Raw genomic sequence first — 22089 nt, 5'->3', positions numbered from 1 at the left:
AATGGAATTCTAATTAATGGGATTAATTATAATATTGGAAGTTAAATCGGGCTGGTGCAAGAGCTAATAAGGGAATTTGGGGAACAAATATTAGAAAATTAAAATTCAAACCCTTCAATTAGTATCGTGTATAATTTCCGAGAAGTTCAGTACTTTCCAGTGGAAGTTAAGATGTGTAGATAAGAATTGTAATTGACACTTTTCTCTTGGAAATATTTGTATCCTTGCCTTTGAGTTTTTTTTTAAAGAAAACCACATTTAAATGTCCAGCCACTGCCCGAGGTATCAGAACCATACGGGGGAGATAAGCAAAGGTTTTGTGACAGACACCCACCTTTTTGATCTTTTGATAAGATCACCTGAGAGTTGAGAATGTGTGGTGTGATATTGGGATACCAGTGTAAGAGTGCAGATGTGACTTTTTACATGTGAAGTAATTAACATGCAAAATGCATGGTGGAAATGCACTGACGAACGGTTCTCAAACATGTGCAACTACTTGACAAACAGCATGACATGAAATGGTTATTGTGGCCAGTGGAGTGAGACAACATTTTGAATCATCAAAGCATTGACACGTATTCCATAGAGAAACTGACTTTAAATTAATCAGATAGAATTGTACCTGTCAGAGGGAGTGAAATTAATATAAAGAGGGATATAGAATCTGGATTAAGACAATTAAGATCTAAGTCTAGCATTTAATAAGAATTATCCAGAAGTTGGATGCAGATAAAAGGAGAGCTGGAGAATCTTAAGTCCATGAATGATTGATTGCTTGAATTATATGTATTTATGTGCTCATAGTTGAGAGCATTATTGAGTGACGTGATCTGTAGGTGGGGAAGGTCAGAACAATCAATAGTATTCAGACATACCAGGGGTAGGAGATCAGGTCATGGTCAAGATTTTAAATGAAAAGACAGGATTAGCACCCCGATGGCAAGGGCCCTATGAGGTCCTAATGACAAGGACACTTGCGCACGTGTGGATATAAGAGGAAAGGGTAGTTGAAAATATTGGTCCCAACTTAAACCTTTTAAAGGCGCAAAGGGTAATAAGGACTAACCAGTCATGACCGGCGTCCTCTGTGATTTCTCCCAACAGTGTAATGATGAATTGGAGAGATGGAATCATCGCAACCATCCTCTAGGGAACTGTGGCAGCCTGGGAAAAGCCTCTGATAGTTATTAGAAACAACACCTGTTAGCATCCTGGCCAGTACATACAGCTGCCCAAAGGAGGCCATGGAGAGTGGGTAAGGAGACCCAATGTCCGGATATTGGACAGGATGACCAGAGACAGCCATCGCATCATCTCGATTAGTTTGAGGAATGTGATAACACAGGTATCACTGTCCAGACCAGGTCTTACATTCTGCCTGCCAAACCCGTGGTCCTCGTGTAGAGACGACGTAGGCTCTTGGCTGTATGAGCCTGCAGGCTGCATTAACTCCTCTTGTCAGTGCCACATGCACAAGTCTAACTTGACCTGTATTACCAGTACGGGTAATGATACGATGTTAAAAACGTTGATGACCCACTGCGAGTGGAGGAGAGAAAATAATAAAGTTTCTGATGACCCTGCCCCAGTAACATACCAATGAGAATTATCAAGGGGGATGTAAATTCAAATCATTAGGAATAGAATAGACTGGGTGGGTATACCAGGTGGGATCCCGGGAATACTTGGTGACCAGTAAGAATACCACCTGACTGATGACAACACGGCAATGTTGTACAGAATCACAGCATTTCATTGTCTGCTCAGGCAACAGCTTAAAGCCCATCAGTAATAGTTCTGCCATTGTAGTGTCAGTGAATCCTCTGGAAAAGGCCTTCAAGGCAGTCCAAACCTTCCTCACACAATGGTCTTTCCTGACAGATAAAACGGAAGTTTAGAGTGTGGCAACAATCACACTTTCTGTCTGCATATAATTGACTTATTTACTGTTGGAGACTTCCACATAGCTGGTAGGGCTCTCACTGGATACATGTTCAGCCCACGGTGGGACAAAACGCAAAGCATAGATGATGCGCAGGAGAGATAGCCTGGAAGGAAGGCGATAGGTAAGGCCCTGATTATGGCCAATAAATATGTGAAGGAAAGTTACCAGGCAGTAACCAGTGGGAGAGTACAAATACACCAGGCAACAGAGAAAGCCAGGAAGCTGGAGGATTCAGCACAAGGCAGTGAAACAATAGCAAGAATGCGGTACGAGTAGTGGGACAGAGAGAGATATGTGGCAGCAGGTGCATCCATTGTAGTGTTGCTAATCAGCCTGTGTATCTGCTGTTCCCAGAGACTGATGATGTCTCAAGCAGAGCTAATGGTAATGCTGGCCACCAAAGGATACAATCCAATGCCCACAGGGTCACGCACCTACTTACGGGGGGGCAACCTCAGAGAGGTAATAATGATGTAATGTAGGTAGAATCAGTCCCAGGCTCAGCCTAGATCACTAAGACCTCAGTAAGGCCATAAGAGGACCTCAGGAAGGGATTTGAAGTTTGTCGAGTCCCAGATCCTCAGATTGTTCGACAGGTGGAGGATTCAGGGAATGACCACCTGGGCCACCTGGGCCAGATCGTATCTGACCAGGGGTCAAAAGTGGGGTCTAAAGTAGGGAATCATGGAATAATTAGCAAGAAGAATGTTGAAAACTGCCAACATTGTACATAATGTGTTACCTCAACCTGTTTTTCAGAAGTGTGAAGCAATGGGCCATGTGAAGATATAATTAAAGTGAGACATGACTGGGGAAGGAACAAGAACGAAGAAGGAAATTGAACGATCAAACCACAAACTGATGGCCTTGGAACGGTTAGATGATTAAAAAATAGCTGATATGTAGAAACAAAGTATGTTGGAATAAGCAGCTGGCCAAGTGAATATGTGAAAATAGTTGACACAGAGAATGTCACGTGAAGTTAAAGTATAAGTATGTGAATTGAACAAAGGAGTTTTGAGTTGCCTCTTGGATCTCACTGAGAAATGTACTCCCCTGTTTGCATACTTGTATCTCTGAATAAATTTTCCTTAGTTCACCTACAGCCGTCTCGTGTGAAGTGCTTTCAAGAATACTCCACAACACACGTACACAAGAAAAGATGGAGAGTAGAGGGTAGTGTGCAATATTGATTCCAATTGTAAAGAGTTCAGTCTTTAAAAAAAAGCTTTAGAAGTTTTTTTGTGAGGAAATCTTTCATCCGTACAGGTCTGAATGTTCATTGTCTTGAAAAGGATGAAGTGTCATAGGCTCCTTGTGGTTAAGCCTCAGTCTGAAGTTGGTGGTGGGAAATCCTGGTTCCCCTTGCAATTTTTCTGCTGCAGTCGTTAAAAGATGTTATCACTGAGGCTTCTGCTTAGTTGGCACTGTCTCATAGCTGGTCTGCCTGGAAAAGACCTTCTTTGGCTGCTCATTGGCTGTTCTCTATCTCTCTCTCTCCAGAGAAATACCTTTTAAGGGAGAAACTCGCCAGGTTGGGGTGTCGGTCAGGTGACTAAGGGCTCTGTCCCCTGGGGTGATTTATACAATGTTCCAGGACATGGGAACCAATTGTTACATGATGGTGTCTAAATATGGTCCATTTTGATAAATAGGTGTTCATACCTATAATTTTGGCCTTGGCTTTGGAGTCAATCTGTCTGCAAACATCTTTGTTAGCTCCATTCCTGTCGATAGGAGTTGTTAGCATGGAATGGGCTGTTTTTTCCATTTCAATGTGCTTTCCCCAAAGCTAATTCAGATGTGGATAATGGGTTTAATCTTCAATAGACATACATGTTTATTGACAATACAGGAGGGGTCACTTGACCTTTACTCCATTTTGTCTGTGGCATGAAGGTGTCCATTTTTTGTAGCTCGGTTCAACAGTTGAGTTTTATTTCATAATTCTTCCAGTTCATTTAATAATTCACCACTTCCCTTCGTGGCATGACAACTCCGAGATATAAATTCCAGTGCTTTGTTAGAATTTTTAATATCTTTACTGACCTACGATGCTGCATTTAATCATTTGTTCACTTGTATCCTCAGATCACTTTGCTCTTCTGCCCCATTCACTTTCTTATTTTCAAAGGAAAGGCGATTTTTCTATTTTTCCTATCATAGTGCATTATCTCACATTTATCTGTCATATTTCATTTGCCAATGACCACATGCAAATACTGCTGGACCAAGTCTCTGGATTTTCTTGCTTACTGGTGTTTTCCCTGCCAGTGCCTGGTACTGTCAACAGCAGGTGATGGGAAGCTCTGGAAGGTAGTGGTAGTTCCTAGAGGGTGGTGGTAGCCCTGGAAATTGGCAGTAGGCACTGGTGAGTGGCAGTAGAATGCCCATGCAGCTGGATGGAGGGAGAGGAGTTATGAGTGGTCTCATCTCCCTTCCTGTCGATCTCAGTTACTAATCTTTTAAGGCTTTAGGATTAGACTGAGGCTAAAAATGAATTCCATTCCTCCCTTTCTGGGCTCTTCTGTTCCCTTTAAATCCCCCCATTCTCTCAAAATCCCCTTTTCCTCAGGTGCTGTGGTGACAGTCTCATTGGAGAAATTCCAGAATTTTCTGGCTTTGCAGCATAGGCCTCCCTCTTGGTGGCAAGGATCACTGTAGGAGATTTACTTGCACAGCGAATGAGCTCTGACCATGAAATCAGGTTGGGGGTTAATTCAAGGTCAAAGTGCCGAGCAGAAGTCTTGTCTCCCCAGTATCCAACATCAAGAAAATACAGGCCTTAGTGTCAAATCTCAAAGTTACAGGATTGAAAGTCATGGCTCATAGAGGAAGAACAATGTATATTGATCCAATTATTTATTAAAGTAAAAGAGAACAATACTGAGCTCCTGTAATAGATGAATATCTGATCCAAGATCACTCCAAATGAACAAAGAGTTCCAGTTATTGGGAACGCTGAGGAATGTAAAATCCATCTGAATGATCTGTCACAATTGCAGATGGCCAAGAATAAATTGTGTAGAAATGAAAGCCAAGGGTGGAAGTATAACATGCAGAAAATTATAACTTGCTAAAAGGAGAAAGATGCAAAGTTTTACACTAATATAAGAAGTGGAGACCACAGAGCTGATTCTACAATGCATTCTCTTGAGAGGTGGATTTGGACTTCATACTTGCTGGCTGTCTATCTTTTGGGAAAAACTTCAGAACATGTCAGTAACCGCATATAAAAATCAACGACTGATCCCCAGCCAGCAGCTCAGTGAGGTCCTCCAATGAGCAACTGAACAATGCAGTCCGGAAAGGTCTCAAGTTCAACCCCTGGTCTATAAAGAGATAGTGATGGAGACTCTCCAATTGACCTCAGTACCCATAGGTTTGGGAGGGGAAAACTGGCTGGGATTCCTGTTTCTGATCTCTCCAGCGGTGCTGACTAGATCTGCTTGAATGTGGTGGCTGGACAATAACAGATTCGCGTTTGTGAGGCCGTGCAGACAAGGGAGGAATGGAATTCATTTTTATGGGCGGCACAGTGACGCAGTGGTTAGCACCGCAGCCTCACAGCACCAGAGACCCGGGTTCGATTCTGGGTACTGCCTGTACGGAGTTTGCAAGTTCTCCCTGTGTCTGCGTGGGTTTCCACTGCCAAAAGACTTGCAGGTTGATAGGTAGATTGGCCATTGTAAATTGCCCCTAGTGGAGGTAGTTGGTAGGAGAATGGTAGGGATGTGGTAGAGAATATGGGGTTAGTGTCGGGTTAGTATAAATGGGTGGTTGTTGGTCGGCACAGACTCGGTGGGCCGAAGGGCCTGTTTCAGTGCTGTATCTCTAAATAAATAAATAAAGTCCCAAATTTGGGCAAAGAATGTACAGGGAGGAATAAAAACAGAAACTGCTGGAAACACTCAGCAGTTCTGGCAGCATCTGTGAGGAGAAAAACAGAGTTAACATTTCAGGTCTGTGACCTTTCATCTGAACTCGGTCCAGATCGTGTCTGCATTGTTCACTCAAGAAAAAACAAGCATGAAGCAGCAAGATGGACTCTGCAGTAACGTTATTTCAAGGGTTAGGCACCCTGATTGCAGGTAAGGTCATTTTTTTGCAACTTTTCCATTGCAAAATGTCTGGAAGTACTCTGGAGTATTTTTGAGAGTTCTTGGATTTACTAGAGAGTGTTGCTGCATCCTCATGGTGAGGGACAGGAGGGCAGAGAATGAGGTGACCTTTCCACAGAGTCATAGAATTATACAGGACAGAAACAGGCCCTTCGGCCCATCTTGTCCATGCCAACCATCAAGCACCGAACTATTCTAATCCCATTTTCCAGCACTTGGCTCATAGCCTTAAATGCTATGGCGTTTCAAGTGTTCATCTAAATACTTCTTAAATGTTGTGAGGGTTCCTGCCTCTACCACTCCTTCAGGCAGTCTGTTCCAAATTCCAATTTTCCTCAAATCCCCTCTAAACCTCCTGCCCCTTACCTTAAATCTATGCTCCCTGGTTATTGATCCCTCTGCTAAGGGAAACATTTTTTCCCCCATCTAACCTATCAATGCCCCTCATAATTTTCTATACCTCAGTCATGTCCCCTGTCAGCCTTCTCTGCTCTAAGGAAAACAACCCTCGCCTTTTCAGTCTCTCTTCATAGCTGAAATGCTCCAGCCCAGGCAACATCCTGGTGAATCTCCTCTGCACCCTCTCCAGTGCAATCACATCCTTCCTGTAATGTGGTGCCCAGAACTGTACACAGTACTTCAGCTGTGGCCTAACTAGCATTTTATACAGCTCCATCATAACCTCCCTGCTCTTATATTCTATGCCTCTGCTGATAAAAGCAAGTGTCCCATATGCCTTCCTAACCACCTTATCTAACTGTGCTGCTGCCTTCAGTGATCTATAGACAAGTACACTGAGATCCCTCTGACTTTCTGTACTTCCTAGGGTCCTCCCATCCATTGTATATTCCCTTACCTTGTTAGTCCACCCAAAATGCATCACCTCACACTTCTCAGGATTAAATTCCATTTGCCACTGCTCTGCCCATCTTACCAGCCCATCTATATCGTCCCATAATCTAAGGCTTTCCTCCTCACTATTTACGACACCACCAATTTTCATGTCATCTGCAAATTTCCTTATCATACCTCCTATATTCACGTCTAAATCGTTAATGTACACTACAAACAGCAAGGGTCCCAGCACCGATCCCTGAGGTACACCACTGGTCACAGGCTTCGACTCACAAAAACAACCCTCTGCCTCCTGCCACTAAGCCAATTTTGGATCCAATTTGCCAAATTGCCCTGGATCCCATGTGCTCTTACCTTCTTAACCAATCTCCCATGCAGGACCTTATCAAAAGCCTTACTGAAGTCCATATAGACTACATCAACTGCTTTACCCTCATCGACACATCTACTGACCGCCTCGAAAAATTCAATCAAGTTAGTTAGACACGATCTCCCCCTGACAAAGCAATGCTGATTTTCCTTGATTAATCCCTGCCTCTCCAAGTGGAGATTAATCCTGCCCCTCAGAATTTTTTCCAATATTTTCCCAACCATTGATGTCAGACTTACTAGCCTGTAATTACCTGGTTTATCCCTGCTACCCTTCATGAATAATCGTACCACATTCGCTGTCCTCCAGTCCTCTGGTACCTCTCCTGTGGCCAGAGAGGATTTGAAAATTTGTGTCAGAGTCCCTGCTATCTCCTCCCTTGCCTCACACAACAGCTTGGGATACATCTCATCTGGGCCTGAGGATTTATCCACTTTTAAGCCTGCTCCACACACAGATTGCCACTTTGGTCCCAAATGGGCCCCACTCTTTCCCTGGTTATCCTCTTTCCCTTAATATACTTATAAAACGCCTTAGGATTTTCCTTTATTTTGCCCGCCAGTGTTTTTTCATGTCCCCTCTTCGCTGACCTAATTAGTTTTTTTTAGTACCCCCTACACTTTCTATACTCCTCTAGTGCTTCCGCTGTTTTCAGTGCTCCAAACCTGCATTAAGCCTCCTTTTTTTCCTGATCCAACCCTCTATATCCCTTGACATCCAGGGTTCCCTGAACTTGTTGCTCCTCCCCTTCACCTTAATAGGTGCATGTTGGCTCTGAACCCTCACTATTTCTTCTTTGAATGACTCTCACTGGTCTGATGTAGACTTTCCTACAAGTGGCTGCTCCCAGCCCACTTTGGCCAGTTCCTGTTTTATCATATTGAAATCGGCCTTCCCCCAATTCAGTACCTGTATTTCCAGCCCGTCTTTGTCCTTTTCTATAACTACCTTAAATCTTGCAGAGTTATGGTCACGATCCCCGAAATGCTCCCCTACTGACACTTCTACCACTTGTCCAGCTTCATTCCCCAGGATTAGGTCCAGTTCTGCCCCTTCTCTTGTAGGACTTTCTGTGTACTGGCTCAAAAAGCTCTCCTGTATGCATTTTACGAATTCCGCCCCCATTTTAAGCCTTTTGCACTAAGACTATCCCAGTTGATATTCGGTAAGTTGAAATCCCCTACTAAAGGTTGTGACTGGGATCGGGGCAGCAATGACAGTCGCTCTGGGTCTGAAGTACAACAGGGAGATGGAGCAGAGGCTATGGAGAGGGAAAACTGCATGCCATCCCCTCTGCATAGTTGGAGCTGGACTCCTCCATGCTCCTCGACAGTGACAGGAAGCTGTCTGGCAGGTCGGCCAATGCAACCAGCATCTTAGTGTGCGTGCCCATTCAGCACTTCCCGTAGCCGCCCCATCTGAGACCTCTGCAGCAGTACTTGTCTGCCACATTTCCCTCTGTTGAATTTGCACATGAAACATGGTTTACCCCTGGCCTGCTTGGAGGCCACTCATGCCCGGTGACTCACCACTTGCCTCCAAGATACATGCAATGCCAATATCTGAGCTGGTGGCTGCAAGTGTCAGATCAAGTGTCAGGACATCTTCATTAGTGCTGCACTGTTGCTGTCTTTCCTCTTCCTGTGGCTGGACCACTAACAGTTCTTGACTGTCTAAAGCATGGACTCAGAAAAGGAAGGTTGGTGTTAGGGAACGGGGATTCGGTGGGAAGCAAGAGATTCATGGTCACACCATCAGCAGCTTGCTCATCATGCCTGTAGCAGGATGAGGGTTTGCTGGGAGATGGGAAGGGCCATAAGGCAGGAATATACAGTCATCCTCAATGTTCTCCATGATGCCAGATGCCAAGGGCCCCATTGCAACCAATCCATAGGGCTCAGGAGATGCAGGCGTCTTATTCTGCCACTGGATTTGCCCATGCTCCATTCTATTGTGTACTACCTTGTCTTGCAAGAGAGAGGTCAGAATGTCACTGCTTGTGTAGCACTGTATTTGGGTGATGTGTCTGCCATCGCTGAATAGCTGGAGATATGTGAAGGCAGTGAGAGGTGGGTGTGAGGCTGGCAGCATTGTTAGGTGTGTGAAGGTTGTGGTGGAATATCTGATTATTAGACCTGAGTCCTGAGTGCCAGCGAATGTTGTCAGATGAGTGATGGGGATGCATTGAGCAGCGTGAAGTGTTGATGGTGTGGTGGGTCGGAGATTTCATGTGCTGACCAACTGCATGAGCTCATTAGACTTCTTGCGATGCTGCTAGCAGGTCCTTGGGTCCAGACTCTGAGAGTTGACCTTTCTGGCCACCAGCTCCCACTTCCATCTGAGGGGTGTCCTTGAGGGTCTCCTAGCTCCCTGCAGAACCATGGAGTCTCTCCTCCTTCTCACCTGCTCCACTGAAACTTCCAGCACTGCATCTGTCACTCTGGAATCCTCTGTCTACCTTGGTCTTTACGTTATACTAATTTGCATTGCACAAAAATAATGATGCAGCTTTCCTTTAAGAGGGACAGACTGCCTTTAAGAAGAGTAAGCTGGCTGGGCAATGTGACCTACAAACAATGCTGCTGGGCCCTCCTGCTGTGTGTAGGGGCCACAGGCAGTGTTCAGGATCAGACAGCAATGCGGAAACTGCTCAGGCCAATGCCATAATCTTTCAGTTGAGGTGGCGACATGATGTTTGTGTTGTCCACCTTGAACTGAATGGACGCAGACAGGTCACAAGTCATGACCTCCATGTCCAAAAATTGGGGCTAACCAAATTCTAGCCCCATATGTTCTACCAAAGTGCCCCAAACAACTCGTGCAAACACGCAGCTGATATGTGACTCATTTGATGGCCATCATGGAACACAGCAGCATGAAAGGGATATGTGCAAGAAAGAAGATAATGTGAAACAGCAACATGGCCCATTGAAATGAGTATGACGGAACCTTAGCAAAGGCCAGCAGTGGGCAAAGTTCCCTGCATTTTCATTTATACCAAGTTTATAGTTCGAAGCAATAAAGTTCAGCAAGACAATCCAGATCGACACGTCTCCCTCTGCCTGCTCCAACACTCAGGTCACAGACACCACCTCCCCCAATGCTGCTCTGGCTGTACACTTTGTTTCCAGGTGACCCTGTCTTCCATGTCGACCCAGCCTCTTGAAACAGGCGGCCGTTTAAGTACCAAATCTGAAATACCAAGCCTAAGGGGTGTGACTACCTCCTTGAACAAAGTGTCCAGGTAACTTTCCCCCACTCCCTGATGCCTCGCAGTGTCTGAATCTCGAACTCCAGCTCGTCAACTCTGAGCTGAAGTTCCTCGAGCTGCAGACACTTACTGCAGATGTGGTTGCAGTGAATCACACTGGTGTCCATCAGCTTCCACTTGCTACAGCTGCAACACATCACCTGCCCTGACATCTCGATTGTGTTTCAAGTTTAAAAATATTACTGAATGATAATTTGTAGTTATATTAATTTGTTTAACTCATTAAGCTACAAGTTTATACATTACTTATATTTCCCCAGTACCAGTTTGCACTGCCCCATTTTAGAAAGAAGAAAAATACTTTTTTTTATTCTATCACGGGATGTGGGTGTCGCTGGCTCAGCCAGCATTTATTGCCCATCCCTAATTGCCCTTGAGAAGATGGTGGTGAGCCTCCTTCTTGAACCGCTGCAGTCTTTGTGGTGTATGTACACCCACAGTGCTGTTGTAAAGGGAGTTCCAGAATTTTGACCCAGTAACAGTGAAGCAACAGCAATATATTTCTAAGTCAGGATGGTGTGTGCCTTGGAGGGGAACTTGCAGGTGGTGGTGTTCCCATGCATCTGCTGTCCTTATCCTTCTAGGTGATATAGATTGTAGATTTGGAAGGTGCTGTCAAAGGAGCCTTGGTACTTTGCTGCAGTGCATCTTGTAGATGGTACATACAGCTGCCAGTGTGCGTCAGTGGTGGAGGGAGTGAATGTTTGTGGATGGGGTGCCAATCAAGTGGGCTGCTTTGTCCTGGATGGTGTCAAGCTTCTTAATTGTTGTTGGAGCTGCTCTCATCCAGGCAATTGGAGGGTATTCCATCACACTCCTGACATATGCCTTGTATATGGTGGAGAGCCTTTATGGAGTCAGGAGGTGAGTTACTCACTGCAGAATTCCTAGCCTCTGACATGTTCTTGTAGCCATAGTACTTATGTGGCTGGTGCAGTTCATTTTCTGGTCAATGCTAACCCCCAGGATGTTGATTGTGGGGGATTTTGCGATAGTAATGCCATTGAATGTCAAGGGAAGATGGTTAGATTCTCTCTTGTTTGATGTGATCAGTACCTAGCACTTGTGTGGCACAAATGTAACTTGTCACTTATCAGCACAAGCCTGAACGTTGTCCAGGTACTGCTTCAGTCTCTGAGGAGTCACGAATGGTGTTGAATATTGTTCAATCGTCAGCAAACATCTTCACTTCTGACCTTAAAGTGGAGGGAAGGTCATTGATGAAAGAGCTGAAGATGGTTGGGCCTAGGACACTACCCTGAGGAACTCCTGCAGTGATATCCTAGGACTGAGATGATTGACCTCCAACAACCACAACCATCTTCCTTTATGCTAGGTCTGAATCTAACCAGTGGAGAGTTTTTCCACTGATTCCCATTGACTCCAGTTTTACGAGGGCTCTTTGATGCCATACTCAGTCAATAGTGTCAAAGGCAGTCACTCTCACCTCACCTCTGGAGTTTAGCTCTTTTGTCCATGTTTGAATCAAGGCTGCAATGAGGTCAAGAGTTGAGTGGCCCTGGCAGAACCCAAACTGAGTGTCAGTGAGCAGGTTATTGCTGAGCAAGTGCCACTTGATAGCACTGTCGACGACCCCTTCCATCACTTTGCTGATGATTGTGAGTAAACTGATAGGGCAGTAATTGGTTGGGTTGAATTTGTCCTGCTTTTTGTGAACAGGACACACCTGGCCAATTTTCCACATTGTCGGATAGATGCCAGTGCTGTAGCTGTTCTGGAATAGCTTTGTTAGGGGCGCTGATTGTTCTGGAGCACAAGTCTTCAGTTCTATTGCCGAAATGTTGTCAGGGCCCATAGCCTTTGCTCTATCCAGTGCCTTCAGTCGTTTCTTGATATCACATGAAGTGAATCAAATTGGCTGAAGACTGGCATCTATGGTGTTCAGGACCTCAGGAAGAGGCCAAGATGAATCATTGACTTCTAGCTGAAGATGGATGCAAATGTTTCAGCCTTGTCTTGCACACAGAGGTGCTGGGCTCCCCCAAAGTTGAGGATGGGGATGTTTGTGGAGCCTGTGACAGACCTTTAATTATTTTTCTTCTCAGATTAAAAACAGTGTGCGTGCCTTTAAGACGCTGTTAACAACAGTGCACCTCCAAGGGAGAGAATGTTTTAGAATTCCTGGAGACACAGTGCACCAGCTGCATTTTTGTTAAAATGGGCAACAGCAGGAGAGAGAAAGGTCACATGGTAATGTTTCCATTTTAACTGTGTGTGAAACTGGCAGAAACCGGCTGAGACCAGTTAGTTTTTGAGAGACTTTCCAGTGAGGCGATCTGAAGAAAAGGAGCTGTATTATTTTCTCTCAGAAAAATTCTACAAGGTGCTACAAGCCACGTTCATTCCTGAGTAAAGAAGAAAAGCTTTTCTTCCTCAATAAATTATTTGTATTGCTGTGCTCATCGTTCAAAGAACTGTTTAATGTGTGCTACAGCTGAAGAGTTGAATGCCTATCTTCTGAAGGACTGTTTTCACCAGATCCATGATAAGACCGCAAATGACCTTTGACTATTTTCACTTTAGAAGACCTCATCCACCAGGAACATAATCCACAAACACTTTCTTATTTTATTTATACTTAAGAGACAGCTAATTTTTAAAAATTCCACTTTAATAAAAAAAACAGTTAACTATTGTTACTTCTGAGTATATGTGTGTGAATGTGGGAGTTAGATTAATATAAGTTATAAGGTCTTTAGAATAGGTTTATCTTAATAGTGTTTAAGATTGCATTTTAATAAATAGTTAATTTATTGTTGTCTAAACATGTCTGGTTTGATCTGTTTCATTCTGGGGTTACTGTTTAATTTGGCAGTTTTCCGATTGGGTGTGAAAGCTTAATAATATGCTACGACCTGCGGAGTGACGGGACTGAATTAACAGTGTGTTGCTCCCATTACAGTTGTAACAAGCCTCCTCACCCAGTTAGTTGTTTAATTGTCCACCGTCATTCACGAGTAGATATGGCAGCACTGCAGAGCTTAGATCTGATCCTTTGCTTGTGGGATCATTTATCTCTATCACATGCTGCTTCTGCTGTTCGACACGCCTGAACTCCTGGCTCCATAGCATTGGACGGGCTGCAGTCTCAGCAGTGGCCACCACTCCCAGTGGAGCTGCTGGGACTAAGAGCTGCCGGCCCACTGATTGGTCGGCAAGTTACTGAGGCAGGATCTCCTCCCTCAAGTGGGTGGAAGTCCTGCCTCGGAACAATTAAATCCCAGGGACACGTAAAATGCAGGTTGGATCCCCGGGCTATGCGTAAAAGTCAGTGGTGAAGTCTCGTCCGCCTACGGTAAAATCCAGCCCATTGAGTGAATCTCGCACACTACTGCTTTGTTGAGCCGCGTTAAATCCACACATATTCGCAGAGTTTCATTTGGCTTCAGGACAGGAACCATGGCTAATCACCAGTTCATTGGTTGTCTTACCAGAGAGATAATGCCCATTCTTGTCACCTCCTCCAATTGTTTTTGGGCTTTGTTTAATAAGGGATGAGGTATTCCTCTTTGTGTGAAGATACACACTGATTTGTCCCCTTCCTTCAGAGTGATCCTGTACTCCGTCTTTAGTTTTCTGAGCCCTTTGCACAGCTTCAGGAATTCTGTTTGAAAGGAATTGTTAGCCTTTGTTTGCTTGACTTTGGCTACATTTTTAATCAACTGCAGTTGTCAGCAGACATTCCTGCTTAGTAAAGAAAATGCTTGATTGTGCAAGAAATGCAAGTTCTCTACCAGTTGTCTGCCGCTGTGCTGAAGAGTTTCTTGGAGTTTGCCTTTTACTCACAGTTATGTCCTGCCAGGACCGTGCAATTGTATATCTGTCAGTTGCAGGTAATGTCTCTTCACCCAAGGATCTTGGTCAGACAATACCATGATACTCGCCCCTGTGTCAAGCTTAAAATTCATGAGGCGTCCATTCACAGAGATGTCTGCTGTCCAGAAATTTTGGTCTGTATTATTGATTTCTCCCAAGAGCTCTCCTGGTACTTGCCCTTGTGGATATTGCTGTACTTGATTCACTGCTGTTTGTGTGAAGGTTTTCTGCTTTGTACTTTTAAGTGCAGAGATTTTGCTGTGGCACATCTTCCCATAATTAAAACACTCAGCTTTACTTGCTGGGCACTGCTCTCGTCTGTGGGTCTTCTTGGCTCCACAATATTGACAAGGTTTTCCTGTGTCATGCATCTTCTCACCTGGATGTTTTTTTCTGTTCCTCAAAGTTTTTCCCTGGCTTTGGCTTCACCAGTTGGTTGGGAATTGGACTCCTTCTCATCCACAGCTTGTCTTCAGCTCGTAGAATGTCCCTATTCTGTTTGTGAACCTCAGCCTGTCTTATAATTTGAATGGCCTTTTCCAGTGTAAGGTCTTCCTTGGATTGCAACAGGTCTGACAAGGATTCATCCGCTGTGCCGATGACTATCCTGTCTCTGATTAGTTCTGCTTTTCATTCACTGTGTTCACAACCTTCTGACAATTTATACAGGTCATTAATATAAGAATCTACAGACTCTCCAATCATCTGCACCCACTTATTAAATTTGGCTCTTTTCAAAATTTCATTGGTAGGCAGATTAAAATATTTATCAAAAGCTTGGAGTACTTTTTGAATTTATCAGAAGCCTCATTGATCCCTTGTCGGACAGTTACATTGTCTGCTATTGCACCTACTGAATACAGGAGGGTGTTCACTTGCTCCATTTCAGATTTGGTCTGGAGTTGAGAAGCAATTCTGAATATTAAGAACCTTATTCTCCATATTAGCCAATTTTGGACCTGATTGAGACCTTCTTGGTTCTGGAAACTCTCAGGCATTCCCAATTTTGGATCCATATTGCTTCCTTTCGTTTTTTAGACTTTGCTAAGGTGGTCCTTGGCTCGAGGTGTTTGCGTTCTGTTTGGGGCTTTCCCACGCTCTCCGACCTTTCACGCACTTTCTGACAAATACCAAGCTTTTTTCCCTTGGTGAGGCTGAGCAATGGCTGCCACTGTACTCGCCTCTCGTCGCCGATTCGACTGAGATCGCTTTCTGCACCTGATTTTTTTCCCAGTGCACCGTTTAAACAAATGGCCAATTTCACTGTCCCACCGATCCTGGATCGTCGTCTGGCATGAAGACTCAGACCCAACCGCTGGATGTGCTGGATGTACTGACGCAGAGTCTCCCATTGCTGTGGTGTGGTCTCCAGAGCCTCTTCACAGCCTCTTCTGCCAGTAAGTCATTTTCTTACTGTACTGGACCAGTATTTATCTTTAAATTTCTCTGCTTTACCCCTGGTGTTCCTTCAAAAGGTAAGGAGATCTTCAAATTCTCCTATAATAATAGCAAAATACTGCAGATGCTGGAAATCTGAAATAAAAACAAGAAATGCTGCAACCACTCAGCAGGTCTGGCAGCATCTGTGGAAAGAGAAGCAGAGTTAACGTTTCGGGTCACTGACCCTTCTTCAAATTCTCCTGATCCCTTTCACAGCAGCCACCATATTGCGTTGTCGTGTTTGTATTAGTAGTGTTTAAGGGCGTTCTACAGAAAGTCTTCAATTCCGGTAAAGGTTAACAATAAATCTTTATTATTCACAGTTACTATATACACTCTCCACAAGCCACTTAAACTAGTATCCTTCGTGCTGCTATACCTTCTCCTTCTCAAGTCTATCTCATGTGACTGTTACATCATCACTTGCACAGTGGGAGGGGTCTCATTGTCTTTGGTATTAACTCTTTACATCCTTATACTACACCTCGGTTGATGCTGGAGGTCTGTCCAGTTTCATTCCTTTTAGACTTTTCTTTTGTGATTTGGTACAACTGAATGGCTTGCCAGGCCATTTCAGAGGGCATTTAAGAGTCAACCACATTGCTGTGGGTCTGGAGTCATACATAGGCCAGACCAGATAAGGACAGCAGATTTCCTTCCCTAAAGGACATTAGTGAACCAGATGGGTTTTTATGACAATCTACAATGGTTTCATAGTCACCATTACCGAGAACATACGGACATACAAATTCAGAGCAGGAGTAGACCACTCGACCCCTCGAACCTGCTCCGCCATTCAATAAGTTCATGGCTGAACTGATTACTCCACATTTCCACCTACCTCCGATAACCTTCCACCCCCTTGCTTATCAAGAATCTATCTACCTCTTCCATAAAAATATTCAAAGACTCTGCTTCCACTGCCTTTTGAGGAAGAGAATTCCAAAGACTCACGATCCTCTGAGAGAAAAGATTTCTCCTCATCTCTGTCTTAAATGGGCGACACCTTATTTTTAAACAGTGACCCCTAGTTCGAGATTCTTCCACAAGGGGAAACATCCTTTCCACATCCACCCTGTCAAGACCCCCCAGGATCTTATATGTTTCAATCAAGACGCCTCTTACTTTTCTAAATTCCAGCGGATACAACCTAGCCTGTCCAATCTTTCCTCGTAAGACAGGCCACCCATTCCAGGTATCAGTCTAGTAAACCTTCTCTGTACTGCCTCCAAAGCATTTACATCCTTCCTTAAATAAGGAGACCAGTACTGTACACAGTACTCCAGATGTGGTTTCACCAATGTCCTGTATAGCTGAAGCATAACCTCCCTACTTTTGTATTCAATTCCCCTTGTGATAAATGATAACATTCTATTAGCTTTCCTAATGACGTGCTGTATCTGCATACTAACTTTTGCGATTCATTGACTCATGCACTAGGACACCCAGATTCCTCTGCATCTCAGAGCTCTGCAATCTCTCACAATTTAGATAATATGCTTCTGTTTTATTCTTCCTGCCAAAGTGGACAATTTCCCACTTTCCCACTTTCCCACATTATCCTCCATTTCCCAGGTCTTTGCCCACTCACTTAACCCATCTGTATTCCTTTGTAGCCTCCTTATGTCCTTTTCACAAGTTACTTTCCTACCTATCTTTCTGTCCTCAGCAAATTTAGCGACCATACCTTCATCTAAGTCATTTATATAAATTGTAAAAAGTTGAGGCCCCCAGCACAGATCCCTGTGGCACACCACCTGTTACGTCTTGCCAACCAGAAAATGACCCATTTATGCCGACTGTCTGTTTGCTGTTAGCTAACCAATCTTCGATCCATGCCAATATGTTACCCTCTACACTATGAGCTTTTATTTTCTGCAATAACCTTTGATGTAGCACCTTATCAAATGCCTTCTGGGAATCCAAGTACAATACATCCACTGGTTCCCCTTTATCCACAGCACATGTAACTCCCTCAAAGAACTCCAATAACTTGGTTAAACATGATTTCCCTTTCACAAAACCATGTTGAGTCTTCCTGATTACCTTGAATTTTTCTAAATACCCTGCTCAAACATTTTCCCTGAGACAGATGTTAAGCTAACTGGCCTGTAGTTTCCTGCTTTCTGTCTCCCTCCCTTTTTGAATAAAGGAGTTACATTTGCTATTTTCCAATCTAAAGGAACCTTCCCTGGATCTTGGGAATTTTGGAAAATTAAAACTAACGCATCAACTATCTCACTAGCCACTTCTTCTAACACCCGAAGATGAAGTCCATCAGGACCTGGGGACGTGTCATCCCGCAGCTCCAACAATTTGTTCAGTACCACGTCCCTGATGATTGTAATTTTCTTGAGTTCCTCCCTCCCTTCCATTTCCTGACTTACAGCTAATACTAGGATGTTACGTGTTTACTCAGTAGTGAAGACTGATACAAAATATCTTTTCAATTCATCAGCCATCTCCTTTTTATCCATCAATAATTCCCTAGACTCACTTTTTATAGGAGCAATGCTCACTTTGTTAACTTTTTTCTTTTTAATATATTTATAGATGCTCTTGCTATCTATCTTTATATTTCTAGCTAGCTTTCTCTTGTACTCTAACTTTACCTTCCTTCTCAATCTTTTAGTCCTTCTTTGCTGTTTTTTATGTTCCGTCCAATCTTCTGGCCTGCCTCCCACCTTTGCACAATTATAGGCTTTTCCTTTAAGTTTTATATATCTTTAACTGTTTTACTTAACCACGAATGGCGGGTCCCACTCTTGGAAATTTTCTTTCTCGTTGAAATGTACCTATTCTGTATATTCTGAAATATCCCCTTAAAAGTCTGCCACTGCATCTCTATTGACCTATCCCTAAACCTGCTTTGCCAGTTCACTTCAGCTCGCTCTGCTTTCATTCCCTCATAATTGCTCTTATTTAAGTTTAAAATACTAGTCTCGAACCCACTCTTCTCTCCTTCAAACTGAATGTAAAATTCAATCATATTCTGATCGCTGCTACCTAGGGACACTTTAACTATGAGGTCATTAATTATTCCTATCTCATTCCACAATACCAGGTCTAGTATAGCCTGCTCTCTGGTTGGATCCAGAACGTATTGTTCCAAGAAATTATCCCAAAATCATTCCATGTACTCATCTAGGCTACCTCTGCCCATCTGATTTTTCCAGTCTATATGTAGGTTAAAATCCCCCACAATTATCACTATACCTTTCTGACAAGCTGCCATTATTTCTTCCTTTATACCCCTTCCCACAGTGTAGTTAATGTTAGGTAGCCTGTGCACCACTCCCACATGTGACTTCTTGTCTTTATGATTTCTCATCTCTACCCAAACTGCTTCATCATCCTGGTCTCCTGAACTTAGGTCATCCCTCTCTATTGCGCTAATGCCATCATTAATTAACAGAGCTACCCCTCCACCGTTTCCTAGCTTCCTGTCCTTCCTAAATGCCAGATATCCTTCAATATTCAGGTCCCAATCAATGTCGTCCTGTAACCTGTAATGACTATCTTCTTTGGCCTCCTTGTCTCGGGAGATAATGGGTAAGCACTTGGAGGTGGTCAGTGGTTTGTAAAGCAGCGCCTGGAGTAGCTATAAAGACCAATTCTCGAGTGACAGACTCTTCCACAGGTGCTGCAGAAAAAATTGGTTGTCGAGGCTGTTACACAATTGGCTCTCCCCTTGCGCTTCTGTCTTTTTTCCTGCCAACTGCTAAGTCTCTTTGACTCGCCACACTTCAGCCCCGCCTTTATGGCTGCCCATCAGCTCTGGCGATCGCTGGCAACTGACTCCCATGACTTGTGATCAATGTCACAGGACTTCATGTCGCGTTTGCAGACGTCTTTAAAGCGGAGACATGGACGGCTGGTAGGTCTGATACCAGTGGCGAGCTCGCTGCACAATGAGTCCTTGGGGATCCTGCCATCTTCCATGCGGCTCACATGGCCAAGCCATCTCAAGCGCCGCTGATTCAGTCGTGTGTATAAGCTGGGGATGTTGGCTGCCTCGAGGACTTCTGTGTTGGAGATGCGGTCCTGTCACCTGATGGCAAGGATTCTCTGGAGGCAGCGAAGATGGAATGAATTGAGACGTCGCTCTTGGCTGACATACGTTGTCCAGGCCTCGCTGCCGTCGAGCAAGGTACTGAGGACACAGGCTTGATACACTCGGATTTTTGTGTTCCGTGTCAGTGCGCCATTTTCCCACACTCTCTTGGCCAGTCTGGACATCTCAGTGGAAGCCTTTCCCATGCGCTTGTTGATTTCTGCATCGAGAGACAGCTTACTGGTGATAGTTGAGCCTAGGTAGGTGAACTCTTGAACCACTTCCAGAGTGTGGTCACCGATATTGATGGATGGAGCATTTCTGACGTCCAGTCCCATGATGTTCATTTTCTTGAGGCTGATGGTTAGGACAAATTCATTGCAGGCAGCCGCAAACCTGTCGAGGAGACTCTGCAGACACTCTTCAGTGTGAGATCTTAATGCAGCATCGTCAGCAAAGAGGAGTTCCCTGTTGTGGACTTTCCATACTTTGGTCTTCGCTCTTAGACGGGCAAGGTTGAACAACCTGCCACCTGATCTTGTGTGCAGCAAAATTCCTTCTTCTGAAGACTTGAACGCGTGTGAGAGCAGCAGAGAGAAGAAAATCCCAAACAGTGTAGGTGCGAGAACACAGCCCTGTTTCATGCCACACAGGATAGGAAATGGGTCTGATGAGGTGCCGCTATGCTCAATTGTGCCTTTCATATTGTCATGGAATGAGGTGATGATACTTAGTAGTTTTGGTGGACATCCGATCTTTGTTAGTAGTCTGAAGAGACCACGTCTGCTGCCGAGGTCAAAGGCTTTGGTGAGATCAATGAAAGCAATGTCGAGGGGCATCTGTTGTTTGCGGTATTTCTCCTGTAGCTGACGAAGGGAGAACAGCATGTCAACGGTCGATCTCTCTGCTCGAAAGCCACACTGTGCCTCAGGGTAGATGCGCTCAGCCAGCTTCTGGAGCCTGTTTAAAGCGACTCGAGCAAAGACTTTTCCCACTATGCTGAGCAGGGAGATTCCACGGTAGTTGTTGCAGTCACCACGGTCACCTTTGTTCTTATAGAGGGTGTTGATATTGGCATTGCGCATGTCCTGTGGTACTGCTCCCTCATCCCAGCACAGGCAAAGCAGTTCGTAGAGTGCTGAAAGTATAGCAGGCTTGGCACTCTTGATTATTTCAGGGGTAATGCTGTCCTTTCCAGGGGCTTTTCCGCTGGCTAGAGAATCAGTGGCATCACTGAGTTCTGATTTTGTTGGCTGTATGTCCAGCTCATCCATGACTGGCAGAGACTGGGCTGCATTGAGGGCGGTGTCAGTGACAACATTTTCCCTGGAGTACAGTTCTAGGTAGTGCTCAACCCAGCGGTCCATTTGCTTGCTTTGGTCAGTGATTGTGTCCCCTGATTTAGATTTGAGGGGGGCGATCTTCTTGATGGTTGGCCCAAAAGCTCTCTTAATGCCATCATACATTCCAATGATGTTTCCGGTGTCAGAGGCCAGCTGAATATGACTGCATAGGTGTTGCCAGTAGTCATTTGCGCAGCGCCTGGCTGTTCTTTGTGCAGCGCTTCTGGCTGTTTTAAGTGCTACGGATGTTAACTCGCTGGGGGCTTTTTTGTAGTTCAGCAGTGCAATGCGCTTAGTGGCTATGACAGCTTCCAGATCTTCAAAGTGAGATTGAAACCAGTCTGCAGTCCGCTTCACACGTTTGCCATAGGTGGTCATAGGCTGACTCATAGATGGCGTCTCTGATGTGGGCCCACTTGGTCTCTGCATCCCCTGCGGGAGTGTTTTGAAGAGCTTTTCCAAGTCAATTTAGAAATTTTTGTAACAGCTGTGGAAAAGAAATTCTGCTCGTGTTGATGCGCGGGTGGCCCTTCTGCTTGGAGTGATGCAGCTTCTTTGGTTTGAGGCTAACGTTGCTGCACACCAGGGAGTGGTCGGTGTCGCAGTCCGCACTGTGGAAGCTGCGTGTGATTTGAACACAGTTTAAGGAGGCTCGCCTTGTGATGATGAGGTCCAGCTGGTGCCAACGACGTGATCTTGGGTGCCTCCAAGAAACCTGGTGACAGGGTTTAGTGTGAAAGAATGAGTTGGTGATGCAGAGGTTATGATAGGTACACAACTCAAGCGGTCTCTGTCCATTCTCATTCATCCTTCCAATGCCATAGCGCCCAAGGCAGGAGGGCAATGAGTC

This window comes from Heterodontus francisci, chromosome 8 (assembly GCF_036365525.1).
Source record: "Heterodontus francisci isolate sHetFra1 chromosome 8, sHetFra1.hap1, whole genome shotgun sequence".
In the NCBI taxonomy this organism is placed as follows: domain Eukaryota; kingdom Metazoa; phylum Chordata; class Chondrichthyes; order Heterodontiformes; family Heterodontidae; genus Heterodontus; species Heterodontus francisci.
Note: the sequence above shows the minus strand (reverse complement) of the source record.